Source organism: Desmodus rotundus, chromosome 8, assembly GCF_022682495.2.
Source record: "Desmodus rotundus isolate HL8 chromosome 8, HLdesRot8A.1, whole genome shotgun sequence".
NCBI classification, from domain to species: Eukaryota; Metazoa; Chordata; class Mammalia; order Chiroptera; family Phyllostomidae; genus Desmodus; species Desmodus rotundus.
Genome location: NC_071394.1, coordinates 133,171,830 through 133,185,205, shown reverse-complemented (window position 1 = coordinate 133,185,205; position 13,376 = coordinate 133,171,830). Strand labels below are relative to the sequence as shown.

At 51.7% G+C, this 13,376-nt stretch overlaps 1 protein-coding gene across 3 annotated transcripts in view; it reads left to right on the top strand.

Moving 5' to 3' along the window:
* The window catches only part of CNTN4 (contactin 4), a 314,773-nt gene that overhangs the window by 180,862 nt on the left and 120,535 nt on the right, over window positions 1–13,376 (top strand). The window lies entirely within an intron of this gene.

Genomic DNA, 13,376 nt, shown 5'->3' with positions numbered 1-13,376 from the left:
TTGGAGAGTCTGACGTGTGTACATCAACTGCCCAGTGACTCTCTATTAAAATTGGGCCCCCTGCCCAACACCCGCTGCCGCTCCTGGTCTGTGCCACTGTGCCTGTCGTCAGAGAGACAGCCGGAGAGAGAGGCCTCTGGCACCTGCACCTCGGAGTCCGCACAGACCAAAGCAGGTGACAGTTCTCTCAAAGGAAGCGCCTGGAAACACTGAATGATGAATGTCGTGCTAATGGCTTCCTTTCTCTAGCCTGGCGACAGCCCGCCACCAGTTTAAAAAACCCACACTGAGGCCCATGTCCGAAGTCGGAGAAAGAGTCCTGGCTCTGAGGTCGGCTCCCGGGAGACGGGCCTGGGTATTGTGGAAGCGGCATTTCCTTACATATCTGCAAAGGAGCTGCCCTAGCATAGCCAGCTAAGTCTGTTTCCAGTTACTATGAATAAATAACTCTCTGAATGCAGCCAACAGTTGCCTTTAAGACCTTGGTTGGATTGTGTGTTAGTTCACCTTAGATGTGGGTAAAAACTGGGGGCTGGAAAGAGAAAATTGGAAACCCACTGGGTCACAGGGCAGGTGTTGGCTTTTGTGCAAAAAAAAAAAAAAGAACCAAGCAGCGATCAACACAAATACATTAGACCCCTGTAGATGGATGGTTTTTTAAAAAGATTTCATTTATTTATTTTTAGAGAGAGTGAAAGAAAGAAAGAGAGGTAGAGAAACATCAATGGGTTGCCTCTCGTCCCACAACCCAGGCATGTGCCCTGACTGAGAATCAAACTGGCGTCCCTCTGGTTCGCAGGCTGGTGCTCAATCCACTGAGCCCCACCAGCCAGGCCGAGATGAATGACCTTTATTTTTCTGAAGCTTATATATATTGAGAGGTTCAACGCTTTTGTCAGGTTACTTGTCAAGTTACTCTAGGGAGGAATTTCCTGCCCACATCTAGAACGGGGCTCTAAAACTTTCAGGACCATGCTGATACGGAACCAGGGCAGGCCACCTGGGAGATCCCAGGGCACAGCTGATGGCGTGGCCACAGGGCACCCGAGGGTGTCCCTGAGGCTCAGCTGGGCCCTCAGACCGACGTGATCCCTGAAGGTAGCACCTGGCCCACTTAAGCACAGGGCACAGCACTTGCCAACAGGCAGGGACAGGCGCTCCCCTTCAGCAGGAGCCCTGGAATGGTCCAAACAGCAACCCATGGGCTCTCTGTGATCATTTCCCGTTTTCCCAAGTGGTATTTTAAGAGCAAAGCATCAAGACTCACATCATGGAGTGTAGAGCTTCTTGACTTCTTAGAATGTCTATGTCTTAAACAGGAGCCCAGATCTGATCTCTTAAAACATTTCTGTAGGCACAGCTTCCAAAGTCCCCAGAAGGAACAGGCCCAGGGATGACAGTCACCGCATTCAGAGAAGCCCAGAGGGGCGGTTTCTGCTGGAGCGTGAGGTTCACTGCACCCTCCCCAGCCAGACCCAGGGCACCAGTCCCAGGCCATCAGAGCATGGCCTGGACACATGGCTGACATTGACCTTGACAGGTTTACAGGGTAGACAGAAGCAGCCCCCCAGGGCCAGTCCATCAGGGTCAGACACAGACGTTAGCTGCTCCTGCTTCACATGGAGACCAAGGGATGCAAAGTGCGTGAGATCGATGGGATGCAGGAAATCCACTCAATGAATGTTAAAGGGGGCGGGGGGGCGGTGCAGCCACATGCCAGAACTCTGTCCTCTCCCTGGGCCAAGCGGGTAGGAACGTAAATGATGAGATGAAGTAGGTCAGGGGGAGACTCGTGCCCCATCAGGCCGGCTAGCTGCTGCTCGCCTCATGCCAGTTATGGCCTTGTAAAAACGTGGGCACGGTACTGCCTAGTCTTAGAGTTTCTCCTGAGAAGCTGTCGATGTGGCATTCTAAGTGACGTCTTTCACTGTGTGAGTGTCAGCAGTCAATTACAAGCTGTCACACCAGGCGCATGGGAAATAGGACGCGGCTCTCACACCGAGCTGGCCCGGGGTTCGCTGGTGGGAAGTAAACGTGGCAGATGCCAGCTGTGCCTGCATCTCCCGTTTCCTCCAGAGCCCTGGCAGGTGGTCACTTTCTCTCGAGCAATGTCAGCGACTGTGCCTCTGTCCTCGTCACAATGTGGGATGGTGTGCAAGGCGAGGACAGACAGCCGCACCCCGGTTCCACTCTTGGAGCCACCGAGGCTTTGTTCCAGCACGGGGACCGGCACCTGCACCCCGATGGGCGGGAAGCAGCACTGCGTGTCTCTGGGCCCCTTTCTCCCGCCCACCAGACAAAACCGAGCAGCTCGCTTCCTCACAGCACCACCCGTGTGCAACCACAGACACGGGTTAGTGTACTCAGCTCTAATAAATGCAATAACAGGAATTTACATCATCAATATTTTCATCTTCCCAGAGATGGATAGATTTTTTCCCTCCAAGGGATTTTTCTTTTCTTAACTTAAGAATGTGTTTAAATCCCCTTGGCATGTCAGAATAATCATTACTGTTTACAGTTGCTATGGCAACTAGAAATGTTGGCAAGCGAGTGGGATGGAGCCTGAGAGAAGAAGATAAGCTGTGTCAATTATTGAACATGTCAAACACTCAGCCAATTTGGAGTGACAGGTGAGAAGCTAGAAATCGAAGGTGGGCGGAATGTACAGAATCGCTGCTGACATTCACTTAAGCACGTCGGTGTGCATTGTTTTGCCACTTTTGGAGAGAGGTAATTAACTTGCACTCTTGTCCACATAAAGGAGGGATTTTCCATGGGTAAGATATGGTCGCATGTGTAATTTTTATACTATAATAACGTTAATCCTCTCTATTGGATGTTGCCGAGCACTTTTCCGAGCTCTTTTGCGTGTGTTTCTTAATTCAGTCTGCATGACAGTCCTCAGAGTTTGGAAAAGCAATATCCGCTTGCACAATTTTACATTTTCTGGGAACAGAGAGGTAGGAAGCTCGGCCCTAGGCCCTGCGCCTCTCCCCAGAGGGCTTGCTAGCCGCGAGTCACTGCCACGCGTGTCTCCGTGCTCATGCTTGGGCCCGGGATGGGCATCCCAGGGCCGTCAGGGCCCCTGCCCCTGAGTTCCGGGGCCCCCTTGAGCCCCAGCGCAGCCCTCGATGGCCGGGGCCCACTAGGCAGAGCTGGGGGTCAGGCTGGAATCCGTCTGCGGTCCTGGTCCTGACAGGATTTCTCCCCGTCGCCGGCGCTTTCTTGTCTACACGTTGTTTTCACAAGAATGGTCTGATTTTCCTGTCGAGTCTCTAAGGAGAGGGCTAGGGGCTGGCCCTTCTTCACATGTGAGAAAACTGAGGCTTAGGGAGACTGATTTGGCCAAGGTCGCTGGAGGACACCTCCTCCTGTCTCGTCACCTGCACCGTGTGAAGAGAGTGGTGGGTGCAGAAACCGGGCTCAGGGGTTCCAGCCTCCACCTCGGACTACACATGACGGACAGAACACCTGCAGCGGCGCTCCCTGCTTCTGAGAAGGACCGTGCGGGCAGGTGCCCTGCGGGTCCTGTCCAGCCTCATCTGTAGAGTGAACTGGAAGTGTGACTTCCCGACCCACCGAGTTTCCCGGATGCCCTCGGCATCTCTTTACTCCGCCCCACGGCTGTGTTCAGCACCGCCTCCCCGCTTCCCTCTGTTCCTACAGAGTGGGGGGACATTTTAATGCCGTTAGGGTTTTGCTACTTTCACTTACCAGCATGTCTGCCAACTCTGTACCAAGGTCGTCTTCAGTGTCTCTCATCATTCATTGGCTTTCAGTTTCCAGGGTACAGGTCTGCCACCTCTTTGGTTAAGTTTTTTTCTAGGCATTTTACTCTCTTCGATGCCATTGGAAATGGGGTTGTTTTCTTAAAGTCTTTTTCTGATAGTTTGTCGTTGGTGTGTAGAAATGCAGGGTAGGTCTAACAAGGTCTGTCGGTCTTCAGGGCTGTCTTTACGTAGTTTCATGTCCTCAGCAAATAATGACGGTTTTACTTCTTTCCAATTCGGGTGCCTTTTACTTCTCTTTCTTGTCTAATTTCTGTGGCTAGCACTTCCAATACTTTGCTGAATAATTTCTAGTCTTAGAGGGAAAGCTTCCAAATTTGCGCCATTGACCGTGGTGTGAGCTGTGGGTTTGCCATAGACGGTCCTGTCATGCTGAGGCACGTTTCCTCTGTGCCCACTTTCTTGTCGGTTTTTACTGTCAGTAAATGTGGAATTTCGCCAGATCCTTCTCATCCATCTATTGATACGATCGTGTGGTTTTTGTTTTTCGTCGTGTTAATGTCATGTGTTAAGTTAATAGAGCTCCAGATGTTGAGCCATCTTTGCATCCCTGTAATAAATGCACTTGGTCACGGTGTATAACGCTTTTAATATATTGTTGAATTTGCTTTGCCAGCATTTTGTGGCGGATTTTTGCATCTGTGTGTATCAGAACGTTGGCCTGTAATCTTCTCTCTTTGTTTTCCGTCGTGGCATCCTTGTCTGGTTTGGGTATCACAGTAGTGCTGGGCTCATAAAATGAGTTCGGAAGCTTTCGCTTCTCTCCAGGTTCTTGCGGAGTTTGAGCAGCACAGGTATTACTAGCTCTTTGAGTGTGTGGCAGGATCACCTGCGAAGCCATCTAGTCTTGGACTTGTGTTTGCTGGGAGGTTTCTGATTAGTGATTTAATCTCCTGTCTAGTAATTGGTGTATTCAGATGTTCTACATTTCATGTTTTAGTTCTTGGAAGACTGTAGGCTTCCAGGAATCTACCCGTTTCTTCTGAGTTGTCTAATTTGTTGACACGTGATTTTTCATAGTAGTCTCTTATAATTAGTATGTTATAACAGTTGTAACTTCTTCTCTTTCATTTTTGATTTTATTTGTTTGAGCCCTGTCTTTTTTTCTTAGCAAGTCTAGCTAAACAGGTTGTCCATTTTACTTACCTTTTCAAAGAACCAGCTCTTGGTTTCACTGAAAATTTCCCTTGTCGTCTCCGTGTCTGTGCCATCTGTTTCCACTCTGATCTTTACCATCTTCCTTTGGCTTACTTTGGGTTTTGTTTGTTCTTCTCTTTCTAGTTCCCTTAGGTGGAAAGTTAGATTGTTTATTTGAGATTTTTCTTGTTTCCTCAGGTAGGCTTGTTTTGCTATGAACTTTAAGAATTTTCTCATCTTTTTTTTATATATTTCTGTTTCTTTTGGATCAGTGACTATTTCTGTACATCACTTTAAGCAACCCTACACTGTATTAGGAACCTTTCTTAAAATACAATTTTGTTGAGAAGTGCAAATCACAAAAAAACAAAAAAAATTTAAAAACTGAGCTCTCTACCTAAACCCAAGACAGGGTGGACAGAGCCTGCCAAGGTGCCTTATCTTTGCGTCTGGAGGCAGTCTGTGAGGGACCCGGTGTGTGTCGGGTGTACAGATTAATCACCACCACCACTCCTCAGCCTCGAGGGAGTCCCACAGCGCCGGGTTGGGGGAATGCTGCCTGGAACAGGGACTTCCGTGGCGAGACGCGTGGGAAGTGAGGACTGGCTCATTTGGAGCCCTGCCGTGGGAGGACTTGAGTACCAGCTGGAGACCTTTCACTGAGTCGGGAGGCAGCGGGCCCGGAGAACTCACGTGGGGAGGAGGGCTGTGACTCAGAGCTGTGCCCGAGAAGCCCGGACCCAGCCAGGGCCTGTGGGTCACGCTGGAGAGGCCTCTGGCACAAGCGTGGGAGGTGCTGGGCCGATGACGAGGAGGAATGGAGGAATGCGGAGCAGTGCAGAAGCCCTCCGGGCTGGGCATCGACATGCTGGCTGGGCGGACCCTCGCCCAGCGGTAGACATGGCCACCTCCTGGGGAGGGCCTGGGGCCCAGCAGGGAGTGCCACGGGGAGCCCCTCGCCCACAGCCTCCGCATCTGGCTGTGGCCCGTGCCCATGCCAACCGCCCTGGGAAGCGTGGTGTCCCCTCCGGCGGCAGGCGCGTTGAACTCGGACCCATCTGTCTCTCCCTATTGCGCAGTTTTCACGTGTCTGAAATATTTGAAACAGGACTGTCGAAGAGGGTCTCTGCTCCAAGGTACTAACACTTTGCAGGTGGACTTCTGTTGTGTCTGAGCGCTTCATACACCACAGCAGTGCCTTTATCGCCTTTAAGTGCCACTGAGCAGATAACGAAGTCGTAATCCCAGTGAACAGTGTGCCCCCCACCCCTCCCAGTGCAGGGACACAGAGGCTCTGCGCCCTGACTCTGTGGTTCGGCCTCACCGAGCTGGTGACCACTCCTGCCACAGTCACACACAGCACGAGTGTCGCTTCTGTGTGGCCTCCACCCCAGGTCCGCCCCCATCCAGGGGGCACTCAGGCTAGCTTGGGTTTGTGGGCCCCAGCGCCCTGCTCTCGAACAGCAGTGAGCTCCCAAGGGCCAGCTCCCGGCCTGTGCCTTACTTCTGTCTCCCACAGAAGTGGCCACAGGCCTGAGTGTCCACTGAGTCATCAGTCCCAGCTCCGGGGTGGCTGGAGACCGTGGCTCCCAGGCCCAGGGGCTCCTTGGGGAAGCTGCTACCGAGCTCTAAGCGCCCCCACATGGTCAGATCTTTTCACGCAGCGTTGTTCCTGTGCCGTGCCTGCACCAGCAGCATCAGCAGCACCTGGGAACGGGTTAGGAAGGGGGGTTCTTGGTCCCACCACCGACCACCTGCCTGCTGTGAGGTCACAGCCCTCTGATGATCCGGGAGCCCCGTGGAGCTGGACAGCCAGCACCACCCTGCTGCCTGCTGAGGACGGACGTCGGAGAAAGTCCTATTTGATAGTTGATGTTTTTAAAGCATGTGGAACCATAAAAGACACTCACCTGTGTGAGTTAAGTCCATTCTGTGAGCCGCTGCCACGGGCCAGCCTCCCTGGAGAGGCTGAGCCGGCTCGCAGAACAGACGCTTTTCTGTCTAATTGTGCCTTCTTCCCCGAGAGGCGACAGTGTGCCGACTCCAGGCCTCACAATACTTCCCAAACTTCTTTACGGATACGTTTCTGAGAGCGGAGGAGAGTCCGCCTCCACCCTTGGGAGTGCGGGAGCAGGTCCGGAGGCAACCAGCTGCACGCCCAGGGCTTCTCAAAAAGCCATTCCTTCTTTAATCATATTGGCCGATTGTCAGAACACTGTGTTAAATTGCCTTCAAGTGAGATTCCTGCACTTCCACCTACATATTTTTAAAGAAAATCTGCATCCTCAGCTTACCCAATAGAAATAGAGGCAAGAAAATGAGAAGTGACTGAAAAAGGGGGGAGGTCAGAAGCCATACCCCAGAGCAATGTTGAAGGGCGTGCACCTGACTGGAAACCGTCCCCCCACCTGCTCCGCCACGCCTGAGGGACAAAGTGCACACTCGTATTCGCACACCGTCCTACAGTGAGTAGTGAGAGGCTTCTTTCAGAGATGCTTCCCCTGTTTGGACGGCATTTAGCTCTGGTCTTACGTGACCCTCGCCTCACATAGCCACCGCGTCATTTCCCTCAGTCACTTGGGAAGATGGTGAAGAGGTTTCTGTGCGTGCCTGAAGCGGTGTGTAGAGAATGGTCACGAACCCGCGTCCGGCTCAGTCAGGGATCAGTGTCTGCCGTGGGTGTGGGCGTGGCACCTGCTGCCCCAGTGACAGGTGTGTGCCACCCCGGGTCCCCTTAGCACTAGTCAGTAATGAAAACCAGTGTCTGGACCCTGGGAGGCCCTGTGTGGCGTAGGGGACCTGCCTGGACCGAGTCCTCTGGGACACAGGGCGTCTGGAGTGGGCGTCCTCTCAGCTATGGCCGTGGGCACTGACAGGTGTCCCCCCTGCCATGAACAGAGGTGCCACATGCGTCCCATTGCAGCCCCTCAGAACCTAGCTGCTCCCGGACACCTCCCCTCCCTGCTGCCCCCACAGCACTGCCCACAGGGGGTCAGTTCCCACACGACTTGCAGCAGCCATTCCGAGTCTTTGCATGATGAGAGGTGTGGTCCAGAGTCCTCACCTCTCAGAAGCTGGAGGTCCCTGGGTCACTCCCTCTTGCGATTTCTCACCAACATATGGGAAAACACTCCTCTCTTAGCTACCTCGCAGCCCCACGTCACCACTTACCCTGGGGATTGCGACCGGACGTGTCTTTCTCTGGACTCAGTCACCTCGCCTGCACACCGAAGGGAGGGGCCGAGGGGCTCTCGGGTTTAGAGCTCAGAGGGCGAAGAGAGGCATCTGTGAGCACTGGCACCTTTGCCACCTGGGGACAGGTCTCAGCCAGTGTGGAAGCAGAATTCAACCCCAGAGAGAAGAGAAATGCGTGTCGGGAGTCAGTCAGGAGCCTCCCCCAGAGCACAGCGACCGGGCGGACCACTGGTGGGTCCCCGCATTTGAAGATCGCTCCACTGAGGTCGTCTTTTAAAAATAACAGCCAAACCTCCTTCGCTATTGGCCCCAAGACATGGAAAAGGGAACCAATTAAGAGTGACCTTTTCTAGTTGATTTCCTATGGATTTGTTGCCACCAGTCAGAAAAACCATCACCAGCTCCTTCTGCCTCAACAGGTGTCACACTGTAAATAGTCTCTGTGTTTTTCAGCTGAGCATCACCATTTATTAAATATTGCATTCCGAGCATGTGTTTACTCCGCTGTTACAAATTGCCAGTGGGACAAGAACTGCCTGTCACTTCCAGAGCAATTAGTGTGGGAAAACTTATCAAAAGAAATCTGTCAAGTCTGAGTGAGTATAAATACTGCGCAGAGCCCCCAAGGAAATCACGCTGGGCGGGAGACGTTCCCCACGGTGGCGGCGCCGAGAACGTCTTTGTTGCGGTGCCTCTGCTTTGTTTTCAGAGCGCTGAGAGCATGTCATGTAACTCCTCGCATTCATGTTTGGCTCTGATAAAAATAGACTTTGGTTCTTCGGGGGAAACCGTGTCGTCTATTGAGTGACACATCGCTTGCTCTTCCATTGCAGCACAGACAGCTCTCTTGCGTCCTGGAGGGGGCCTGGGTGGCGGGGCAGCCACAGCGGCTGGGCCAGGGCCAGTCCACTTTGCCGGCCTCGACGCTCCAACCTCACCCAATCCAGGCCTCAGAAGTTCCGTATTTTTTTAACGGCATCAATGCTGGGGTTAGAATCGTGGAAAGCCGTGGGCATGTAGGATGGAATTGAGAAGGCGTGCCAGAGAATGGCTGTCTTTCTGTTGAAGTGATGGAATGAATGTCTAGGAAATTCTGTTTTGATGGGTTCAAAAATCATTAAAAATTTTTTTTTCTGCCTTTTGATCCCCTTCACCCATTTTTCCCACCCACACCCCGGCAACCACCAATCCATTCTCCACATCTATGAGCTTGATCGATTGATTGATTTTTAGATTTCACATAAGAGAAGGCACACAGTATTCGGTTTTTTCTGTCTGACTTGTTTCACTTAGCATAATATCCTCAAAGTCTGTCCATTTTGGTGTAAATAGCAAGATTTTATTCTTTTTTCATCACTTCTTATTCCACTGTGTGTAAATGCGACCATTTCGTTATCCATCTGTCTCTCCACGGACACGTGGGTTGTCCCTGGACCTTGGCTACTGTATATAATGCCACACTGAACACAGGGGTGCGTGTGTCTTTTTGAATTAGTGTTTTGATTTCCTTCAGATAAGTACCCAGAGATAGGATTGCTAGATCATAAAGTAGTTCTATTTGTATTTTTTAAAAGATTTTATTGATTTTTAGACAGAGGGGAAGGCTGGAGGAGAGAGGGAGAGCAACATCAGTGTGTGGTTTCCTCTTGCTTGCCTCCCCGCCGGGGACCTGGCCTGCCACCCAGGCACGTGCCCTGACTGGGAATCAAACCAGTGACCCTTTGGTTCACAGGTCGGCGCTCAATCCACTGATCACACCAGCCAGCCAGAGCTCTGTTTTTATTTGTATTGTTTTAGAAACCTCCACACTGTTTTTGCATGTGGCTGCACCAATTTACAGCCCTACCAGCAATGCACAAGGGTTCCCTTTTCTCCACATCCAGATTCAAAAAAACAGATTCAATTCCAGATCTGTGCAGAGGAGCCACCAGCCACGCCTTCCCCCAGAGGCCCCAGGGGTTCGGGCCTCACTTGCACGTCACTGACCCCTCCAGGTTGGCCTTCGTGAACAGTGTGAGACCGAGTCCAGTTTCAGTCCTGGCATGCGGCTGCCTGGCCTTCCCAGCATCGTTGAGGAGGCTGTCTTTCCCCCCATGCTGTGTTCTTGGCTCCTTTTTAATAACTGCATTGACCATGTATGTGTGGGTTTACTTCCGGGCTCACTGTTGTGCTCCATTGATCTGTGCGTTTCTTTACCAGTGCAATACCACTTTAATCACCACGGCTTTGCACATGGCTTAATTACTATAGATTTGCACTGGGGTCTGAAATCAGGGTGGGTGATTCCTCCAGCTTTGCTCTTCGTTCTTGTCTTCAGAAGGAAGAAATAAAACTGGGATTCGTTGGGTTTTGCCTGCTTTGAGGTCTGCATTTTCATTATATTATGTTCCGTATGCTCCTCCCTCATTGTCTCGGAGAAATAAAAACATAATGGTCTGTGCAGTGACTTGCTGTCAAGAAAAATAAATTAATATGTTTTTTTAGAGGCTTTTTGTGCCCCTTCAAGAGCTCCGAATTTAGTTCAGCATGACTTCACCAGGGTCCCAGCCTGGATTCTTGGCTGACCATTGCACTCAGGGCTCCCAGTGTTTTCAACGATCGCAGTGTCCAACTGCTATCAGATTCCGTCCTTAGCACCGCCCGCTGGAAATGCTTCTGGGCTGCTGTCGCCTGCGTCTCCATCCACAGTGCGGAAAGTAGTTACAGTGTCAGCTTCTCACTGCATTTTGGGAAACTTACTACAGCGTCAGTTTAATGTTTTGTTGCTTTCTGGTGTGTACTGTTACTTAATGATCTTCCCCAAACCAAAGTAATAAAGGTAATAATCTTTACATTATACTTACCGTTTCTTGAAGTCATTGCCTTATTAGTTCAGGATTTCCCACCCTCGGTTTTGTGACCAATCAGTACATGTCTAGAGAAGCAGTGTGTGTTTAAAGACGGTTGGGAGGGCGGATTCTGTGATCCAATAAGTTTGCTTAAACAAGCTCTAAGGAATTCCACGACCACTGACACGTTAAAAATCTCTTGCAAGGTTTGAAATGAGAAATTTTAAAATCTGTCAAACTTGGCTTAGTCCAGTGCTTCTCAAAGCCATCTTGCCATCTGACCCTTTTAAATTTGGCTGGTTGGGGGAGGACGGACAGAGAAGTTTATTAACAGGAAAAGGAGACTCTGAGGACCACAGCCGGGAAGACGCAGCAGTGAGAGCTCAGTCGCTTCCGTCACAGAAGCATTGACGCCAGAACAATTAACTTATTTTCAAATAGGATAAACAGCATGTTATGTTTTTTATCTTTTACTTTTAAAAATGATGAACTTTGATGATCCAGCTTGCCCGTGAGTCAGCGTTCACACACACATTCATTCCAACAGACCCACGTCACATCTTCTCGTTCCCACTCCATGGACTGAGTAGTTGAAAGTGAGCGTCACGGGCGCTCCCTGTGTGACACAGGTCTGAACTTTGGTCTCCTGGTCTTTTTTCAAATCTAGGTTAGGGAAATAAAGCAGATGAATTTTTTTCTGATATGTGTGTTCCAGACAGCTTTCTAGTTACTATTAGGTTGGAGTCGCTCAAGAAATCAGACGATGCAGCGAGCTAAGGAGAGCAGGTTTTCTTAGCGGGATAAGAGGGCAAGTGGAACCAACCAAGGGAGGTTAAGAGGAAAGTGGGGCCAACCAAGGGAGGCTGGGGAGCCTGGTGATTTCCACTCCTCCTAGGCCCCCCCAGATCTAACAGTTGCTAGAGCAGCATTCTCCCACAAACTTCAGAAAGCCTGGCCACTGGTAGCCACTAGACAGTGTCGAAAAATGTCTTCAGGAAAATAAACATGTGCATGGTTTCGTTTACCTGACTCCTCAGAGAGGTTACTGTTGTGCTGGTAAGTGACTTTCTAACTCCCAGCCTGTGACTCTGGCGACGCCAATTCATTCCTAAATCTTCCAGTAGCTCATTCCAGGCGGGCAGCGCCCTCGCTGTGCCAGGGCGGAACTGAGACGGATGCTCCGGGAGGGCTGTGCTGCTGGAGGAGATCTCCGGTTTTTGTGGGAAACCTGCCACCGGGGATGGCACTTCCCCCCGACCGGCCCTGGGGCCTCTCCTCCCCAGGGTGCTAGGTTCTCGGGGGAGCCTCATCTGTACCGACGTGGAGTATCCTCTCCACCCCAGCCCGGGGCTCCTTCCTTTGCTGCACAGGCCTGAGCGACGTGCATGGCTGCTCTCAGACAGACAGGCACCTCTCTCAAACTGCATCAGGGGGTGCGGTGCAGCGACAGGCGGCTGCAGGCTGCCTGCCCCTCTTGGTCTGTCCACAGCGGATGACAAACGCCCCTGTGGTCACCAAGGCCAGTTCCCATCGGGCCTCACTGAGTCTTTGGTGATAAAAATGCCTTCTGGAGCACTCAGGGTTCTGTGACCAACACTGAACACACCTTTTGGCCGTTCCCCCAGGATGCTGCTTGCCCTCAGCCGTGAGCCCGGTGTCCCATTGAAGGGCAGCCTGGACCGCCCGGCTGGCCGGTGCTGAAACCCCGCAGCCCATGCATGGTGTTGCCCCGCAACCCTACCAGAACCACTTTCGAAAATGAAATGGGGCAGGTGGGCGAACCCCTCCCCCCAGCACTGGCTGTGGATGGAGCTGGAGGTCACACTGCAGGGAGTGGGACCATGGAGAGCCCCACCATGGGGCTCCTCTCTGAGATGGGGAGCCCACGCACCCTGTTCGCTCACACGACGTTCACAGGGGCGACTGTCGGCAACGCCCACCCCCGGGCGTCCTGGGTTGAATAGTATTTGGGAAAAGGTTGCTCTTAATTGTTACTTTATAGTCACTCCCTTGTGGATGTAATACTTTTTCAGCTAATTTTTAAGTTACAGATTTACATGTATGGGACCAGCCAGCCCATCAGTCAGTGGGTGTTTAGCGAGTATTTGCTGCAACATTAAGCCAGCATCTCACTGAAGTGATGGAGAAAGAGTCCAAACTCACAAGTAAGAGAAGAGCGGGCATTCGCACTGCCAGGGAGAGGGAGAAGACCGGACTATGATCAGACGGGGTCCTGTACCTCTCGTGCCGAAGTTTCTCCGTTAGTAGAAACTACTAACCACAGAGTGTGCCGCAGGCACGTGGCACGCACTCTGAGGCGCTGTCGCGGTTAGTGGGTATTACCCACGAAATGAAGGGCGGCGTCCCCAGTTCCCAGGGTGGCCTGGCCCTGCTGTCTCAAGGCTGTAGGCAGCCCGGGTCTAAC